The sequence below is a fragment of the Hippocampus comes genome, unplaced genomic scaffold (genome assembly GCF_001891065.2).
Source record: "Hippocampus comes isolate QL1 unplaced genomic scaffold, H_comes_QL1_v1.1 scaffold128, whole genome shotgun sequence".
NCBI lineage: Eukaryota > Metazoa > Chordata > Actinopteri > Syngnathiformes > Syngnathidae > Hippocampus > Hippocampus comes.
Window position 1 is genome coordinate 175,606 of NW_017805852.1, and position 20,576 is coordinate 196,181.

General features: G+C 44.8%; 1 long non-coding RNA gene across 1 annotated transcript; it reads left to right on the forward strand.

Moving 5' to 3' along the window:
• Positions 1-272: 272 nt before the first annotated feature.
• LOC109526893 (uncharacterized) lies at positions 273-20,121 on the forward strand. The gene is made up of 3 exons (XR_002170430.1): positions 273-520; positions 3,747-3,756; positions 20,110-20,121. It is a non-coding gene; the product is annotated as an uncharacterized LOC109526893 (long non-coding RNA).
• Positions 20,122-20,576: the final 455 nt, after the last annotated feature.

Below are 20,576 nucleotides of genomic sequence, written 5' to 3' on the forward strand. Positions count from 1 at the left end.
TAGAAGTTTCCCCACTTTAGTTGGTTAGACACTTTGGGTTGGTTTAGGGTTTGGGTTCGGGCAAATCGACGCGGGGTGGGGGCGGGGGAGTAGGAAATGGGGGGGAGGGGAGACTTGTGTGTTTGTGTGCGTGATATTGATAATATATATTTTTGTGTTTGTGTACACTGCACCCAAAGAATCCAATCAGTTTCACTTTCAGAAAAAAAGTCTTTGAAAAAAAATTAAAAAAATCAAAAGCAGGTCACCTTTTACCTGCGGTGACGCGTGACGTCCATCACCGGAAGTTGTTAGCGGTCAGCAATTGCAGCTCGCAATCAGAGCCGTTGCGATATATCTCTTTTTTTTTCCTCATTCCGTTCGTTTCATCGTCGATTCACCGATGGCACTGACAAAAAATTGGAATATGGGGCGTCAGGAGGATTTTAAAACGTTACAAGTGAGCTACGACGGTGACGTTCACTCATTGAACTCGCTGCAAGAGTGCGTCCAATGCCTCCGCGTCAGGTCTCCCACTCAGGTAGGCTGTGATTCTCTTATCATAAACTAGTGTGTTTACTTTATTTTTATGTTTCATTCACCTTAGGCTGTTGCTCAATATAACATGCGCGCGTGGGTGGGTGCGCGCGTGCCGTAACGTTCGATCGCGGAAGGTTGCTTGACCTGAAAAGTAGATCCCGCTCTATTTACATTCTTAGCTATCAAGTATTGGGTTAAGGGATTGATGTGGACGTTTGCTGATTGGTAGAGTTGGGGTCTCGTGCTTGGGGGATTAGGTCGGGACCAGCAAGTTTGCTACACGCATCACTGCCAGTCACAACCCACCCAACTACGGTTCTGCCTGGAACCCCCTCAGCCGTGATTTGTACTTTAGCATGTTCGCTTGTCCACTTCGAGGTTTGGAGCTCTGTGGCCGCGATTTATAAATCCTGAGTTTCCTTATCGTGCTTTCTGTCAATTATGGATTAAAACGACAACAAAGTGTCAGTTTCACTCCTCCACTTCCTGGCAGCTGGCAGAACTTTTCACGGCACTTGTCCTAAAAACCAATTCCTAATCTTCGAAGCCTTTCTATCCAAACTGTGACCTGAACTACTTTGTACTGGGACTTCAAGTGTCTCAGGACATCCAAGTGAACTGTGTAGCTTGGCACCTGCCTGTCCTTGAACCTGTCACGGTTTATATTAAAAGCCATTTCCGATAATTCGCTAAACCGCACTTGGGTCCAACCCCACCCGTGCCCGTGACACGTCTCGTACTCTTGTATGTGTTCATTAGTTAGGGGTAGGGAGCTAAGAGTTTGGGTAAGAGGTTAAAATGTTAGGGTTAGGGCAGAGATGGGCAACACCAGCACTTTATCACTTGAATTAGGTGTGTTGGGCCAGGGAGACATAAAAAAATAAAATCCAGGACACCGGGCCGTGGACGACCAGTATTTCCCACTCCAGAGTTAGCGTCTCACTCTCTTCAGTGCTTTAGCACTGACTTAAATGGGGTCATTTGAGTTACTGTCTCGGTCATGAGTTGGAGATCGCATGCTAGCCGGCCGGGCACATCCGCCGTCGCTCTTCGGGTGGAGTCCTTCCTCTATATTTGCGATCGTCATGATAAGCCCTGGCCCTCACCCCCCTGACATAGTTGATGCCAGATTCTGGCCCGATAAATAATTGGGGCCAGTTTAAGCACCAGTTTCAAGCACCAGAGCTCGAGCCAATTTCCGTGATGGAAAAAGGAAGAACTGGTGCTAACAGGGGCCCTGGCCCGGAACTAGCACTAATGCAAGTGCGGTGGAACGTTGGTACGAGTCACGATGCTGCAATTTCAATCCAAAAAGGGAACGTCTGTTTATTAATCTTGCGAGAGTCTCCATGAAAGGGTGAAAATATGATTACCAGCTTCTAGTCTCCAGCATTAAAGTTGTACAGCACTCAGTAACTACCTCAATATAAACGGAGCATTGTTATCTTAGTAAAAGCAGACACTGGACACAGCTCATTAGATTCTGTCATGAATGTTGTGCTTGGGGAGTGTAATTGTGCGACGACAAGACGCATGCTAGTGTGTGTGGGTGTGTGTGTGTATGTGTGTGATTGCAGGACCGGGTTTAAAAAAAAAAAAAAGAAGAGTGAGCCATCATACCGCTGTGCTTGTTTACACGGAAAATGTGGCGATGATGGCGCCCCAGCGTGTGATTGTAAAAAGTGTTGTGCCATCGAGTGCAGTTACTTCCCTTTCGCCGCCGCCATTGATTACACCTCACCGTTTATCCACAGCCTCCACAATGCTGCAATCTTGTACATGTCAAAATTGCATTTCTCCTTTTTTTTTCCCCTCCTTCCACTCCCCTGAGGCTTTTATGTTGGGAAACATCAACCAAGGCTTTTTGTGCTAATTCGGTGCGGCCCGAATAGGTTTCGTCTCGAAGGTAGGCCCGCTTCCATAAACATCTTTTTGGAGCAGATGTATTTTGCGGCAGTGCGGAATGCTTTTGCAGTGAAGCCTTTCCAGAAAGTTCTGGTGCGGGGATTGGGTTATGAATCCACATGACAGGGCTGAGGCGAGGCGAGGCGAGGCCACACACGCCGACAAACAAATAAACACACACACACACACACACACACACACACACACACACACACACACACACACACTTGCCTGTCTTGCCTCTTTGCCTTGTGTCTTGTTGACGCCTCTCGGTTTGTGCTGACAGAGCGATCTCCAACAACAACAACAACAGCATGACCAACAACAACAACAATAGCTGGAGATTTTCTGCAACAGCATTTGAGTGTGTGTGTGCGTGTGTGTGTGTGCGTGTGTGTGTGTGTGTGTGTGTGTGTGTGTGTGTGTGTGTGTGTGTGTGTGTGTGTGTGTACGTGCGCAAGCATCTTTGTTGTGTGCACATAACTCTGCTTTATCAGCCGCATTCTGGAAACAAAAAGCTGGGTCCCACTCCGATGTAAATCTTACCATTTTACGGCAACGTCTCGCTGAAACTTTTCAGGCCCAGACAGGAAGTGCTTCTACTTAAGCAGGCTAAACACGCACACACACACACACACACACACACACACACACACACACACACGCACTTGCACAAAATCGTCAAGGCTCACTACTCTTAACGACCCATCGACCAGCAATCAACAGTCATGTGCTCTATAACCTCAAGTGCAGTACCAGGACTGGACACAGGTGGCAGGGCATCGAGACCGCTGCAAAAATGAAACAAAAATGATGATGAAGCTCGCTGTTACCTTACCAGGTCCACTGCGGATTGTCGTACGACTTGGAGGATTCAATACTAGAGTATTTTAGCCAGAAGGATTTGGTCATGAATAGCCTGCTGATGTGTAGAGTTGGCTTTGGGTCAGGAAAGGAGGGAGAACTGTATTTTAAAATGATATTGTTGTTCTTGTTGACGTATTTGTTTTGGATTCATGATAGGGTTTAGTGATCTATTTTAATTGAAGACAAAATTGAAATGATATTTTGTCATGAAAATGACAGCACCATTTTATGTGTCTTGAGCGACCTCCAGAAATGGACCGATGACTCATTGAAAATGTATTTGCAGTCTTTCAGGATTGTAAGCGATAGTGTTGGGGTAGGGGCTAGGAATTAGGGAATAGTAATAAATGCTTGGGTTATCCACGCTGGTTGGCCAAGAATTAACTTCTTATGTTAGACTTTGTCTTGTCTGCTGTGCGTGTACATCAGATCATATTTTCTGTCTTTGGAATAAGTCACGTCACAGTCACTGAATCAGCCGTGCGTATTTTGGAGTTATTTCAATGTGCAACCGTTAACCTCTTGTATGGATATTAATTCACACCTTCTCTCTTGCTCAACTTTTTTCCATTCGCAACTGTCCCCCCACCCTGTTTTTTTTTTTTTTTTGTGATTGATTCTGCTCTGTAATTTTCCACACTTCCTGTCATCTCTCATCTCTTCAGCCCTCTGAGATTTTTTTTCCATCTTCCGAAGAAAGGTACAATAAAAGAAACTGGGGGGAAAAAAAAAAAAATCACACCTCGGTAGAATGCCCCCCCCCATTCTTTTCCCCCTCCAGTCGTCTGTCTTCCCAAACAATATTACAAAAGCAATTCTACAGCAGTCAATAGGCAGCGGGATTGGCTCTCATCCGCCTCGTCCCACGGGGACGGCCGTATCATCAATATAGATTTATATCGTAGCCTGGCAACTGACATACACAAATGTCAAAGCAGGTAAAAAAAAATACAATACATGAAGCAAATTTTACAACAAGGTGTAGTGACAAAACTGTAAAGTACGAGCGGGGGCGGCGGACGAGTACGTTTCCCAGATGGACGACTGGCAGATGCAGTCACAGAGTGTCAGTCTCTTCCATCAGCGTCATACCAGGTTGGTCAGCGGAGTATTTTTCCCTAACACGGCAACAGAAATGAGTGGTGTCCAGTCCAGGGTTCGGCCCCGTTTTAATTGCTTTTTGATAGCCGATATCAAGGACGTACTGGGACCAAAATTTGGCCGGTGAATATTCATCGGCGGGGGTGAGGTGTGGTGTTTGTTGGACGGCATGAGCTGAAACGTATTTGGTGATGGAACGGGTGGGGTGCGGGGGGGGGGGGGGCCTGACATATGGTTTGTTAGTTTTTATTACCTTTATTATTTTTAGTTAGTCATCGTAGTTTCGTTAGTTAAAAAAATAACACACTATATTTTTTTTTCATTTGATTTTTTTTTAAATATATTATTTTTTTCACAATTTTAGTTGTCATTTGTTTTCCTTCAATATAATAACCCCGGTTTGCTTCAAGTGATGTTCTCAGTGCGAGCTGAGGACGTGATGCCATCGAGTTCATTCGACAGCAGAGGGCGATTGAGTGTCAAAATGGCCACCTCCGAATAGCGATGCAAATGTGTGGATTCATTTTTCTCAATGCTGATTCAATAGATGCAATATTCATCCGAATTTTGTGTTGAGACTGGAGGGGGTACATGCAACATTTCCGACGTGTGTCTTCAGTGATATTCGCCAAGGTTGATTTAGCGTTCAGCATTATTTGGAAATAAGCCTAGCCTAGCTAAACATTTGAGTTGTTCTTTTGGTGACCGATGCTCTCTGACTTACAATCTTTTAGGTTGTGTTCGATTGTTATCTAAGGCTTGAGCGTGACCTTGCCGTTGCTCAGATTAATGCACACATGTGCTGTGGCTCTGGTCCAACAATTGATGACATCCACCAGACGGGTTCCACTGGATTGTTTTAGATTGTTTTAAAGGAAATTAAAAAAAAAAAAAAATCGGTCCCTGTTGTTTACAAACCTCCTGAAAAGGGCCGTTGAACCAGATGAGGCTGTAGCTGCTACCGGACACATCTGGCTGGTCGCTTTAGCGTCATTGTGTTCTGTCAAGCCCCAATGTCCGTTCTGCTTTCTTGACTTCAATTCCCCCAAAGAGTCAGCTTAAGTCCTGACGGGAAGACGGTGGCTTTGCTCCTGGCGCAACTTGTTTAAGTCAAAGCTGAACCGCTGTGTGACCTTCACGTCCAACAGCAACATTTTTCTCATTCTGCTTTTTTTTTTTTTTTTTTTTTTTTTAATATGTGAATGTTGGGCTGAAAGTGTGTGATAACAAACAGCACGGGAGAAGGCATCCAGCTGAGATGATGGCCTCCAATTTTGATTTAAACGCACACGCCCAGCAGAAGACTGGAGCTGCGTGCAAGGAGTGGATTCCGCGTCCCTCGGGGGTCCAGCCTGGAAAGCCTTGGGGAGTCGCCATGGAATGTGATTCAGTCCCTCCGAACATCATCATCTTGTCCAAATGGGTCATTTAGAGAGCCCGCTAAATTGCTTTCTCACACGCGCGCACACGGACATCGAGCACATCAGCAAACAGAATATCTGCTAACTCAAGTAGGCAACAGTTGGAAGGGAAACCACGTCAACACCCGTTTGGAAAACGGAACCAATCTTTGACGTGCAATTTACAGACGCTAACGGGTTTGATAAGCAACACTTAGCCCAAAGCCTTCCCGATGTTTTTCAGTGTTCTCCCCGCCGACCTCGAACAATCCACCAAATCGCCGACCATACGACCTACTTTGCTTCATACTAGCTACCAACCGAGCTACCCCTACCAGCTACCCTACCAACCCAGCAACCTACTGACCAACCTACCAACTCACTTGGTATGTTTTTAGCTTCCCACATACCCAGCTCTACTCATACATCAATTCATTGACCTACTTATTTTAATACTTGCTTTCTTAGTTTACTTACTGACCTGCCTGCCTACCTACCTCTACTAATCCACCAATTCATCGACCTTCTTACTTTCATGCTTGCTTTCTTAGTTACCCTACCAACCTACCTACACACGTACCCTCTTAGTTATCAACCCGCCTACCTATTCACTAACCCTACCTCCCCAACTATCAACACCTAACCACCTACCCTACACCCCACCAACCAACCCACCCCGAACCTACCTACCAATTGAGACCATTCCACCCATTTTCCAACCTTCCGACCAACTCACCTTCGTACTTGCATACCTACATATCGAATGATGCGATCATCAGATACCCAACCAACCCAGTGACCAATCAATCCTACCTCGGTACTGTACCTTCAACCTTACTGACATAGTTTCCCACCTACCAACTACATCCTGACTCATGATAGTAAGTCAGTTTAGCGTCCTCGTGATGTCAAGAACAACTACTCATGCTTTTGGACTTTCATTTTGTTGTCAGTCCGCAGGGAGAAAAAAAAATCATCTGAGTGTTGATCAAATCCCATTTGCAATTAATAAGATATCAGGATATTGCCAATTTGAGGCGCCGAGTTGTGTAACGTCAAACTCACGGCAAGCAAACGCTGAGGTCAAACGACAAGTCATCGCGTAAACTTCATTCAGACAGTCTGCGCGAGTCACTTTCAGTGCCGCTTCTTGTTGCTGATGATGGATGTCCGGGACGCCTCTGCTGCCTGTAGACAATTTCCCGAGCACGGCTGTATGCACGGCTTTTTGAATTCATAAGAAAATTGACTGCAGACGCATGATGAATGAGGACGCTCCTCTGGCCAGGAAATAGAGAAAAATAATAGCCGCCGCGTCAAAAATTGTGATGACTTTGGCTCATTAAAAATCTATTTAAATGGTCTCGCCTACTACAAAAAAAAAGAACAAAAATCCATCTGTTGTCATTTGAAAGTGGCAAAAATATGAAAAGACATGGATTAGTCATGCAATGCTTTGCATCAACACAAGGTGTCCCTGATGGTGGCAACCTCCCAAGTCCAGTACTGCAAAGCATGGGAAATTTGGAGTTCCATTTTTCGACATTTTGGATGAAATTTGCTTCCCGCCTTCAGAAGTCAACATGCAACATCACAAAGACAATGTGGAACAAAGTTTTTTTTTTTTTTTTTGTGGCTTTTGTAAAGTTATTCAAAAAATAAAATGAAGAAGTCACGTGTACTCAGTGGCGATTTCAGGACTGCAGATTCGATGCACCACTTAATAGCATCACTTTAACGTCGCAATTTTACAAAAATAAGATAGCAAAACGCAATGTATGTATCAATGCATTGCATGAAAGAGCGAGAGCGGCATTTTGCGTATGTGAGGATGGAAACTATAGCAAAACGCAATGTATCTATTCATTGCATGAAAGGGCGAGAGCGGCATTTTGCGTATGTGAGGATGGAAACATTATTGCTAAAGCCAGATTCAAAGCAAATCCAGGGGCTCGTTGAAACGCTTAAAAGCAGGTCTAAGTTGTGGCGCGATTCGGGTGGATTTGCTCGAGGTGCAGGCGAACGGATTCTCAGCTTTTGTGAATGTGTGTGGTGGACATCATCGCGTTCCATTCATGAATATGACACCAGCGTGCATCGAACCCTCGGAATCACTGTTGTAGAACGCAGAGACGAGCCGCTTCCATTGGCCAGTAGAACTGCTGCGTTCACGTCCTTTTCTAACTGCACCGTTCTACGAAAATAAAAGAAAGAAAAGTTCATGTGACCGTGAAGTGTCCACAAGTGGCTGAAACTGATGTTGCCATGGTTACAAGAGTAACAGACCATTGAAACGGGCCATGCTAATCTCCGATGTTGGATGATGTAATTTGTTGCGCGCGTCATGAAAACATGTAAAATGTTACCGAAAACAAACAGTAACATGTTTAAAAAAAAAAAAGAGAGTGCTTTATGACCCATAACAGCTTCGCCTTCAAGTCCGGACATTGTTTGAATAATTTGAACATAATATTAGACTGGCTAACTGGTGTTTGCACTTAGATGACCATGGAAAAAAAAATGCAAAGTGTCGTACGAAACCTGCACAGTAATGTTCACAAATTAGTCATTCGTTACTTTTGTCTGTAACGCTGGGAGATGCTTGAATCATTTCCAATGGATTAATATTCCATTTGTTCACTCGTGCTTGGATTTGTATGGCACTTCAGAATGCGTTTCGACCTCGGGCCGCGGTACTCATTACCTACTTTTGCTTCAGTTTTCTATCTCATACACACATAAACACACACGCGGAGACACTCAAACACATCTTCCACCCTTGGGGGACATTTATTCTGATTACGCGGAGCCCCGGGAGATCGAAGAACGTCGTAATCAGAAAACTGGCCGGGCATCTATCACCGCGGCAACCAATCAGAGCTCCAGCTTCCCGCTCCCTGCCGCCGCAAAAAAATTACCCTCCAAAAGGAAACAAACAACAAAAAAAAGAGCGGCCGCCACCTGATTTGTGTGCAAAGAGCTACTTGGAGTGTCCATAATTTATTTTGGATGGTTGGTGTCATGTCACAAAAATGGCAAAGGCGTCGTCGGTGTAAAAGGTGACACAACAACAACAAAAAATACAATAATCATGTGGGTCGTGAGTCTGAGGAGAAACCAGCGTGTGCGTGCGCGTCTGGGCAGCGCAAAGCTATTTGTTTCCACTGATGATAGAGGCTGCAGTGGATTTGAAGAGACAGCAAATCGGGGATGACCAGAAAGTGTGGCAATGAAGTAGCCCAGGAAAAAAAAAAAAAAAACAACAAAAAAAAAAAAAACCCACATGTTGGATGATGTAATTTGTTGCGCGCGCACACACACACACACACACACACACACAATTTTCCAAATGTCAAGCCACCGTGTGGCACGACATGGACAAATGTTAATAAAATCAATGTTTATCGGCCTCAGATCGAAGGAAATGGCAGAGACATCACTCCTGTCGTGGTGCACTATTTCTGATGGATGGATGGGTGCATGAAGCATTTGAATACGAAGCGAACACAAGGTTGCTATTACCGAGATGTAGGGGATTTTTTTTTTTGGGGGGGGGGCTGTCTAGAATCCGTGTAGGCAAGCAACCTTTTGACACAGATTTTTGTTTTTTTGTCAGAAAATAGTAAACGAGTGAAAGTAAAGCCTCTGCAGTGTCAAGTTTTGATGACTTTTCTCTTGAAATTTTTGTTCATTCATTTTGGTGGAAATAATACAGTCAAAATATTTGTCACGTGCATTATATCTAAATATATAGATTGTTTTATGAAATACTTGGTGGGGCGGCACGGCACCTTTTTTTTGACATTGGAAAAAAAATGTGGAGGTTCTTTGGTCCCGGTGCAGGTCTAATGTACCTAATCATGAAATGTCCAGCGAGGCAAACGTGATTCTGCCTCGTTTGACTTTGCAAAGGTGACAATTGACAGAGGACAGTGTTTGCGCGGGTGCGTGCGTGCGTGCGTCTGTGCATGTGTGTATCTGTAATTGCTCTTCACCTGTACCTGAGCGCCTTTCCGCCTGGTCAGCACCGAAGCGGGGCGCTGACGTCGCGGCTAACAGGATGAGCTTGTTAGCTTTCTGCACAGACGGCAGTGAGGAAGTGACACATAACGGCGGCTACATTGTTTGAATAATTTGAACATAATATTAGACTGGCTAACTGGTGTTTGCACTTAGATGACCATGGAAAAAAAAATGCAAAGTGTCGTACGAAACCTGCACAGTAATGTTCACAAATTAGTCATTCGTTACTTTTGTCTGTAACGCTGGGAGATGCTTGAATCATTTCCAATGGATTAATATTCCATTTGTTCACTCGTGCTTGGATTTGTATGGCACTTCAGAATGCGTTTCGACCTCGGGCCGCGGTACTCATTACCTACTTTTGCTTCAGTTTTCTATCTCATACACACATAAACACACACGCGGAGACACTCAAACACATCTTCCACCCTTGGGGGACATTTATTCTGATTACGCGGAGCCCCGGGAGATCGAAGAACGTCGTAATCAGAAAACTGGCCGGGCATCTATCACCGCGGCAACCAATCAGAGCTCCAGCTTCCCGCTCCCTGCCGCCGCAAAAAGATTACCCTCCAAAAGGAAACAAACAACAAAAAAAAGAGCGGCCGCCACCTGATTTGTGTGCAAAGAGCTACTTGGAGTGTCCATAATTTATTTTGGATGGTTGGTGTCATGTCACAAAAATGGCAAAGGCGTCGTCGGTGTAAAAGGTGACACAACAACAACAAAAAATACAATAATCATGTGGGTCGTGAGTCTGAGGAGAAACCAGCGTGTGCGTGCGCGTCTGGGCAGCGCAAAGCTATTTGTTTCCACTGATGATAGAGGCTGCAGTGGATTTGAAGAGACAGCAAATCGGGGATGACCAGAAAGTGTGGCAATGAAGTAGCCCAGGAAAAAAAAAAAAAAAACAACAAAAAAAAAAAAAACATGGGAGCACACACACGATGCACCGTGAAGTGTCCACAAGTGGCTGAAACTGATGTTGCCATGGTTACAAGAGTAACAGACCATTGAAACGGGCCATGCTAATCTCCGATGTTGGATGATGTAATTTGTTGCGCGCGCACACACACACACACACACACACACACAATTTTCCAAATGTCAAGCCACCGTGTGGCACGACATGGACAAATGTTAATAAAATCAATGTTTATCGGCCTCAGATCGAAGGAAATGGCAGAGACATCACTCCTGTCGTGGTGCACGATTTCTGATGGATGGCTGGGGGCATGAAGCATTTGAATACGAAGCGAACACAAGGTTGCTATTACCGAGATGTAGGGGATTTTTTTTTTGGGGGGGGGGCTGTCTAGAATCCGTGTAGGCAAGCAACCTTTTGACACAGATTTTTGTTTTTTTGTCAGAAAATAGTAAACGAGTGAAAGTAAAGCCTCTGCAGTGTCAAGTTTTGATGACTTTTCTCTTGAAATTTTTGTTCATTCATTTTGGTGGAAATAATACAGTCAAAATATTTGTCACGTGCATTATATCTAAATATATAGATTGTTTTATGAAATACTTGGTGGGGCGGCACGGCACCTTTTTTTTGACATTGGAAAAAAAATGTGGAGGTTCTTTGGTCCCGGTGCAGGTCTAATGTACCTAATCATGAAATGTCCAGCGAGGCAAACGTGATTCTGCCTCGTTTGACTTTGCAAAGGTGACAATTGACAGAGGACAGTGTTTGCGCGGGTGCGTGCGTGCGTGCATCTGTGCATGTGTGTATCTGTAATTGCTCTTCACCTGTACCTGAGCGCCTTTCCGCCTGGTCAGCACCGAAGCGGGGCGCTGACGTCGCGGCTAACAGGATGAGCTTGTTAGCTTTCTGCACAGACGGCAGTGAGGAAGTGACACATAACGGCGGCTCTGGACGACTGGCGCTCGATCCTACTTCACCGAGTCGCTGTCTCGCCCTGACACTTTCCGCTTACCAGCCATTTTGTTTGTGTCCGGAAATCCTTTGATTCCCCGTACGAAAGAGAATTTGGAAAGAGAAATGACAAACACGAACTGAGCTTGCTGGCAGCCATTTTGTTTGTATTTGGAATGTTTTGCCTTTAAGCTTTCCTCTTTCAACGCACTCCTTGCCCAACGGAATTTTGCGTACCAGAGATTCTCACTTGCTACATGTTAGCATAGCATCCGTGAGCTACGTTACACTGTTGCACGGTCCTCATGGCATTTTACGCTTCATACGGTATGTATGGGACATTCCGGTGACCTTTAAAGTAACTTTTTTTTCTTTCCTGCAAAGGTGTGTGTATGTGTGTGTTTATTAGATGTGCGGTGAGGTTATAAGGCAAGCTGTGGCGTCAACACGCCGTAAAGCACTTTACAAATCACTTTAAAGACGACATCTCCTCTCTTTAATTGGCTCCAGAGTCGCCTTGCCGTCGTTCATATTTCAGACACCGCACTGAAACCCGCGACCATAAATCTTCTTTATGGCGGAGAGGGGCGAGCGAGCAGGACTTTGACTGAGAGAGCGAGAGCGAGTGCCAGAGAGAGCGAGGGTGAGAGAGTGAGCGAGCGAGAAGCACCGCCACTGTAAGGCTGCTTGGTGAGCAATACGGCAGCATACTGAAAGAGTGCAAGTGCAAACCAAGGCTGAGGGAAGAACAGCGGGACAAACTCAACTACGGCTTGGCCTCACAGCCGTGCGGCATATGCAAACCCGACTAAGCCACTTGGATGCGAGCATCGAAGCTTTTTCTTTGGCTTTGTTTTATTTGTCTGAAAAAAAAAATTCACAAGATAAAGTCTGATTGGTACCATTGGCTGGCTTTTCAGCCCTTAGCATTTAGCACGCAAGGCCATTTGTCCCGAGCTCGCTGACGCTTTTCTCCCGTGCGGTGCCTCATCTTTCACTTTAGCTTCTCTTCTCAAACTCGTGTGGCCATTTCAAGTCTTTGATTTTCATTTCCTGCCGTTGCTTCTGCTAGCTTGCCACCGACTGAATGAAGCTGGAAAAAAAATACAGCCCCCCCCCCCCCCCCTCCCAAAAAAAAAAACATGTTTAAAAAACAATCGCAACAGCTAGATGGGCTTGAAAGTTCAATTAAAACGTGGACCTTTGGGCTTTTCATTTGCCTGCGCGTGTGTTTGCGTTTCAAATGCCGCTTTTTATCTGGCGTGAGCGTGTTTGAGTGCTTTTGCTCATTATCAGCGTGAAAAGAAAAAGTCCACTGGTAATTACAACAAGTGGCACCCTTTTCGTCGCGACTTCCGTTTCGGCAAGGCGCTCGCTTGTTGACATTTTTTTTTCCCCCTCTTTAATTGGCTTCCTCGCGCAGGAGAACCGGTTTGCATCTTATAAATTACTTGCAAAAATTAAAAAGGAATAAAGCCAGCAACCCTACCCCAAGGTTGTGCGATTTGCAGTTGAAGCAAAATTTAGGAGGGGGAACCATGCTCGGGAATTTCAAATCTGTCTTTGGGGGCTCCAAATTACAAAAAGCAGTCGTGCGTTTCCTCAAATCGCTGCTGCTTTGTACAGAATGCGACATTTCCTTGGGAATACTCTGACTTTTTTCTCTTTTTTTTTTCCCGACAGTCGGTTTGGCGCCCACAGATTCACATTTTCAGAGAGGTTTCATTTGATTTATCATTATTCTTCAACAAACAATTGGTGCAAGGGAACCGCATGCAGGTGACATGTCAAAAATGAGCCTTGACGTCGCCAAAAAGAAATGGCGCCAAATCACATGATATAAACATGAATAAAATGAGTCGTTTGTGTGCAACAACAACAAAAAAAAAAAAAAGAATTCCATGTAGTCGTAGTTATCCAGGATGCAGAAGTCACGCGAACATAACAGTGATTGGCTCACTTTTCGCAACTTAATAAGTGCAGATGGTGATGTAGCACCTAGCGTAGCGCTGGTGTTCGCCTCATTTAAGCCTGGCCCTTTATTTTACACCCGGTGACTCATACATCAAAGTCATACGCGGCTAACAAGGTTAGCGATGTAAACCCACACACACACACACACACACACACACACACACACACACACACACATGCGCGTGCACACACACACATTCGCAGAATAAAAGTGATGAGCTGTTTTGTGGGTTGATGTAATTGGATGCCTGCTCATGCCTTCTCTTATCAACATATGGAAAGTAAGGAGGAAAAAAAAAACGGGTAATTTATCGACATGCTTGCACACAGACTCGCTTTCATTTTTTATTTCCTGCTTCAAAAGCACATTTACGTTTGCGCCGCCTCAATTTTGACGAGGGCAGGCAGTGGAAAACAAGAACTAGATGATAATAAAGTCGGAAATGGACGATAATAACGTGGGTGGTTTCAATTTTTGGGGTTGGATAATTGTAGTGATAATATGACTGTGTAATAACATAATAATAACAACATTGAGAAAGAAACCCTTTGAGAAAAGATATATTTTTTTACTGAGAGTCGCACATACAAACCACTCCTTCCCCGTGCCGCGACTGTTTGGACGGTGTGTCCAAATACTTTTGAGCGGCAATATCATTTTTCTGACTTGTTTGCGTGAGCCTTCATGAGCCTCTAATAGACTCCTGCGTGTGTACATATCCAAATACACACCCTTAACTGTCTATCCGTGTGTGCGTGTGACTTTTCTGCATGCGCAGGTGTGTGCGAGTGCGTTTGCGCAGATGACACACACTGATTGCAAGCCGTCGAAACGCGGTGACTATTTACCTTCCCGGATTGAAAATCATTCCCAGCGCTCACTACCGTGCGTGTGTGTGTGAGTGTGTGCATGCACGTGCGTGTGTGTACGACCCCCCCAAGGTGCGGGTGTCCTTTGAAAAATGTCAAACAGCTGTTAAAATGACCTTAGGTTGGAGAATAAATTTGAACCAAAAAAAAAAATAAAAGTGATCTCGACTTTGTTTTGCTATTCGAAATAGACTCAATTGAATGGATGACACAATGGAGTCAGACGACAGGAAATCATTTTCTTGCAGTGTGGAAAAAATACCGGAAGTAATTTTACTCAAAAACTGTTTTTTTTTAATGACTTCCTTCTCCCAAAAACACACGTTGTACTCTAAAAATATCAAAATTTCTCTGAAAATGGATCCTTTTTGGTCCTTCCCAACAAAAGTGTGACTCATTCAATTACAACGTAGTTTCAGTCCAATTTCATTTTCAATAATTAATTTCCATTATAATTACATTTTAAAAAAACAATATTAATTCAACCCCCTCAAAAAAGTACATTAATTTAATACACATGTAATTTAACCCTAATCAATATTGAGCAATATACCCCCAAAAATTAAAAAAATATATATTTGTAAAAATATCGATGAAAAAAAAATTCCACAAATAGGTGAACCCATGGATGCCAAAGACAGAATTAATTAAATTCTCAATCAAAATTTTTTTTCTTCAACAAAAAAAAAAAAAGGAAGAATTTTCCACGAATATTCATTTGTAGTGAGTTTGGGTCAGCGCGACTGACTCAGAAGCTTCCAGAAGTGCGCTGAATGACTTTCGAAGACTGGAGGACACTCGGGTGCTTGACGTAAGACGACCGTCTTCAGATACGAGCGCAAGGAAGACGAGGAGAGCGTCAAAGTGTGTCCTCGGGGGGGTGAAGGCGCTCTTTCCAGGCTGCTGTCTGAAGATTGCGAATCCCCAACACTCAATCTGGATGTTTATCTCCCCCCCACCCCCACCCGCAAAAAAAACCCCAAACAAACCAAAAAAAAGGAAACACTTGGTCTTGGTTGACTTGCGCCCACCCGCACCCCCACCCCCGGGATATGTATTACCAAAAAAGCCGTTTTATATATCAAGGTAAGCAGACGAGGAAGAAGGAAGGTTGAAAAGCCACCAGCAAGATCGGAGAACAAGACAAACACTTGGATGGGAAAACACGACATTTGCTCGACGTGTCTATCATGAGTCGACGCACAAAAATGGCCCGAGGAGGCAAAGCCCAAAAATATACAGACAAGTCTGCCACTATGGTTTGAAGGAACAACTTTACTGACGAATAAATTTGGCCATTTCAAAAGCAAAATTGCCTGGGAGAATTTTTAGAAAAAGCCAAGTTCACTTCACAAGAAGACCCGCTTAAAAAAAAGTCTCAGGAAGTAAAAAAGGCCAAAAAGAGACAAGAAGTCTGCCATTTTGGTTTCAGTCAACATTTTGTTGAACATTTCTGGTTCCAAATTCAGCCCCGCAAAATTAATTTTGCTGAGCATCATGAAACTTGGTCAGCATGTCTATCATAAGTTGACTTCCCCGCAAAAATTCCAGAAAACAGGAAGTCAATCAAGTTTGCTTTGAGCGGGCCATTTTACGCCATCCCCTTCAACTGTCTCACCCCTCACCTGTCCGTTGTCCAATTGAAAACGAAATCATTTCGATTCTTTTTCTTATAAAGGGTAAAACAAAAATGGCTTCCCGGGAGGATAGAGTGTATCAAATTGGCCCCTTCATAAATGGGAGAAAATATCAGCTGAAACACTTTCATCAAGGCATCTCTGCACAAGTTTTTTTTTTTTTTTTGCCAGAGCAGATGGTCAGCAAATATTACCTTGAATAGCGGTGAAAGGCCTCGTAGATTTAATCTTGTTCCACTCAAATAGATTGAAGCCCTCGCCCCCAAAATCCTATGAAAGATGTTTTAGATTTATTACCCGCCGAGTATGTGTGTGAGTTTGTTCTTTCCGTGGAGACGACACAAGAAGAAAAAGAACATCCTCCTTAACGGCCTTGTAACCTTTTTGTTGGCGTGTTCGACGAATGATGATGTGCAGGGTTTGTCAAATTTGAACAAACCATCGATTGTATGAGACAAATACAAACGTTTAATCTGGGGAGATTTGGGAGAAATTATGCCGAGCGTATACAAGGAATGCAGCAGTGAAGGTCTTCCAGTTGCTTAGTGGTAGTCTGCTAATTGCTAATTATTGTCTGGTCTGGCTCGTTACAATGCTTTCAGGTGAGCAGCCAACTGGTTTTTAGCCTTGTCCCGAGTGGCTATTAAATGGTTGCTAGCTGGATGTTAAGTGGTTCCTGAGTAGATGCTATCTGGTTTCTGAGAGGTTGTAAACTGGATGCTAACAAGATGTTGATACATTGCAAGGAACCAGCTAGCTAACTGTTATCTGGCTGAATGCTAACAAGACGAAGAGTTGTCGCAAGCTAGCCGGCTCTCAAGCGGCTGTTATACGGTCGCTAACTGGATGTCGAGCAGTGACTGCGTGGATGCTAACTGTTTGTTGAGTGATTGTATCTGGGCGGACGTTAATAGGTTGCGAGTGGCTAGCTAGATGCCGTCTAGCTGTTCGCTACTGAGACATCGAGTGTTAGCAAGTGATCAGCTGAGTGCATTTTTTTTTTTCTCGCTGTTTGACAGCTGAACACGAAACGGTTACAGGCGACCCGCTAAGTGGCTTTGAGCTACTCGCTAGTTCAATGTGGAATGGTCCCGCTTTGTTATAAACTCCCCCTTTAAGTTCAGAGGTCTTATTTGGTAATCTTCCAGGTGTCCTGTCCCCCCCTTCCCCCCCCCCCCCCCGAGCCTCTCGAAGACAGCATCAGCACTCGCAGTCGACAACGGAAAGCCTGTGATGGCGTCCCCCGTCGGCGGCGGCCATTCTTTATTCTGTGGTCTGCTTGTCATTTTGTAGCTGTCACTCGGCCCCACTCTGCCCGTCCATCAGCATCCGTCCTCCTCCTCTGCCATCCGTCACTCTCGGCGGGCTTTGGCTAACAGGCTGCTTGACAGCCAGCGAAAGTGGACTTTTTTTCTTTCCTTGCCCCCCCTACCCCCCCTCCTTGCTTTGCCCAGCCAGTCAGTTAGTCATCCGAGGCTAATTAAATACCGGCGCGCTCCCTTCACGACTCCACTCTGCTCGTCGTCTTCCCTTTTCCCAAGGAGAGAGCTTTTTTTTTTTCTGTCTCTCTCTCTCGCTCTCGCTCTCCCCTTTGTCGCCGAGGGTGTCGTGCGCTGAGATTAACCTCCCGCTGTAAAGCTCACACACACAAAGTAACAGCAGCCAACAGCAATGCTCCTCAATCAAATGTTAAAAGCATCCACTTCAGGAACGTCTCTTGAAGGAACGAGCGCTATAATGTGCACACGTTTTGTCGGGAAACGGCGCATAAAAACAAAGTAACAACGGTCCTTCATCAAATGTTAACATGGTTATCTCACAGGTTATTTTGTGACTGAACAAGCGTTAAATTTCACTTTTACGCATTTTGTCAGGAAAGAGGAGGTTGATTAAAACCAAGTTACAACAACAGCACCGACTCAATTGGTGAGAAGCGTCCACCTCGGAAACATTTCTTCAAAGGAGCAAGTGTGATAATTAACGTACGTATTGTCAGGAGATAGTTTATGAAAACCAGTTAACAGTCAGCTCCATCGTTGACCGAGATTTATCATGCTGACAGTTATCTCTCTTTCTCGATGATGCCATTGTGATTGTTGTGCTTGGTGGCGAAATGGTTTATTTAAACTCTCGCTCGTCTCAACTTGGGGTGAATAAAAATAAATAAATAAATAAAAGAGCCTTAAAAAACGCTGACGTGATTGAGACGCGTCATCGTTCCTCTCGCTCGCACAATGAACGAATACACGTTGAAATCAATCATGCAAAACCCAAACGTTAAAACGCAGCGAGGTCATCTGCGTGGCCGGAAATAATTGCGTTCCGCCAGCGAAACGATCCAAAGACCCTGACAGAGTGTGTCCAACAAGCTGACAATGTGCTGTTCCGCCTGTTGCGCACAGCAGCCAAGAGTGGGCGGCTGAAAAAAAAAAATTCCGTTTTTAATTTGTCCGCCACAAGCGAGATGAAGTCGAGGCCAGAAGGAAGACGAAGAGGGCGACCGGTCATCACAGTCTGCTCGTTGTATTTCCCGCTTTTGATACGAATCCCACTTGAGACTGATCCAGTCTTTCTCCGAGTCTTGTTTTCTTTGCTTTTGGCTCATCGCGAGCGTCTGTCGGAGAGACTTTGGTCGTTATTCGGATGCAGATGGACGATTAGAGCGGCATTACCGCGTGGCGCACCGCAAAGGAAGACAAAAAGAAACTTAAAGCTGCCGGCGGCGACGGACGTGCCCTCGCGCCACTTTTCATGGCGAATCTTTGAAATGATCAAACTTGAGCGCCCACGTTCGATGGAGTCGGCTCCAAAAAGCTTCGCAGCGTAGCGCGGCCCATCTGTCTGGGATACCTGCCTTCTCGTTAGGGCTCATCTGTGCAAATTCCCGAGTTGCAGTCAGTTAAGTCACAACTGTTGTTATTCTGTTATTTCTATTTATTTCTTTATTTTGTGTGTGTAAGAACGCTACATACACGAACGCCAAATCAGTCTTTGGAAAAGTACGGATGAAAAACACCGAAGCAACGTAACGCCAAAAGGCTACATTCCCCAGAGTGTTGTCACTCTTCACGCTTTCTCGGGAAAGAGTCATCATTTGATTTCAACCAGGGGTGTCAAACTCATTTGACATTGTGGGCCACATACAGCCTCGATAGACGTAAAGTGGGCCGGACCATTAAAATTATACCATACTCTGCTATGAATAACCAAAATATCATGTATTTCCTTTGTTGGCAAAAGCTTGTCGCTTCTCGGGACATACAAGTTCAGCCGCCTTCTTCATGCATCGTTTCACAAAGTCACCGTCGGAATACGGCTTTGATGCTAATGCTATTTCGCAAGCAATTATCTTGCGGGCCTGATCGAACCTCGTTGGGGGCCGGTTCCGGCCCGCGGGCCGTATGTTTGACATCCCTGGTTTAAACTGACCAATTTTGTTGGTACTGCCGCTTTCAACCTTATCAAAACAACGATGGGCTCAACTTTGAATCCTGCAGCGACTCTTCGGTTTGCTTGGCAATGTTTTTCAGTTTTTGACGCAATTGCGACTGGCAGCTTTTTGTTTTTGTTCCTACGACGAGAGACAAATGTTCACAATGATGACCAAGATCAAGAATCTCAATTAATTCATATTTTTTTTTTCGGTCAGTCGGTCGCAAGTAAGAGTCGAACCCAAATTGAGCACACCAGACCACAGCAGTCTTTGGGTGTGACCGATGTGACAGTTTATGAGAAAAAGAACACAGAAGCTCACACGGCTGTGTCGTCGCGGCGTGACATCAAACAGCCACGGGGACGGCGCAAACAGAAAGCAGGAAGAGCCGAGGTAGAACTCGTCGTCGGAAACAGAAGGCTGAGGGGATTGACGGGAAAAAAAAATGACGAGGCGGCGATCTTAGAGGCAGGCAGAGTTGGAAATGGGAGATCAATCCAAGAGAGAATGCTGGATAGTTTTTCAGAAGAGCAAAGAAGAATCTGGCAAAGGGTGAATGAGCCGGAGAGGCCTCGGTGTAGTAGGAGCCAGGTAAATTTCCACTACAAATATTTCCCACAAATCCATTTATATTTTATCATAGAGAGAAACCCCCCCTCCCAAAAAAAAAGAAAAAAATCACCAACCACCTCTATTCCTCTGTAGAATCCATCAGCAAACAACAAGAAAGGATGACTGTCTTCCAAAAGATGTGGCTGGGGGGGGGGGGGCAAGGACGTGCAGTAGCGCTGGTGGGTCAAGAGCCCAATCTATCCGCTAGATGAAAAGCAAACGGCAATCGCGTGGCACAAACATGCGTGTCATCCCCGGGAATTGGCCATGGCCTCATCAGAACCCTCCTCTGCCTTTTTTTTTTCTTGTACTTCTTTCCTGTGCAAATGGGAGACATATTGAGGAAAAAGATGGGCGGG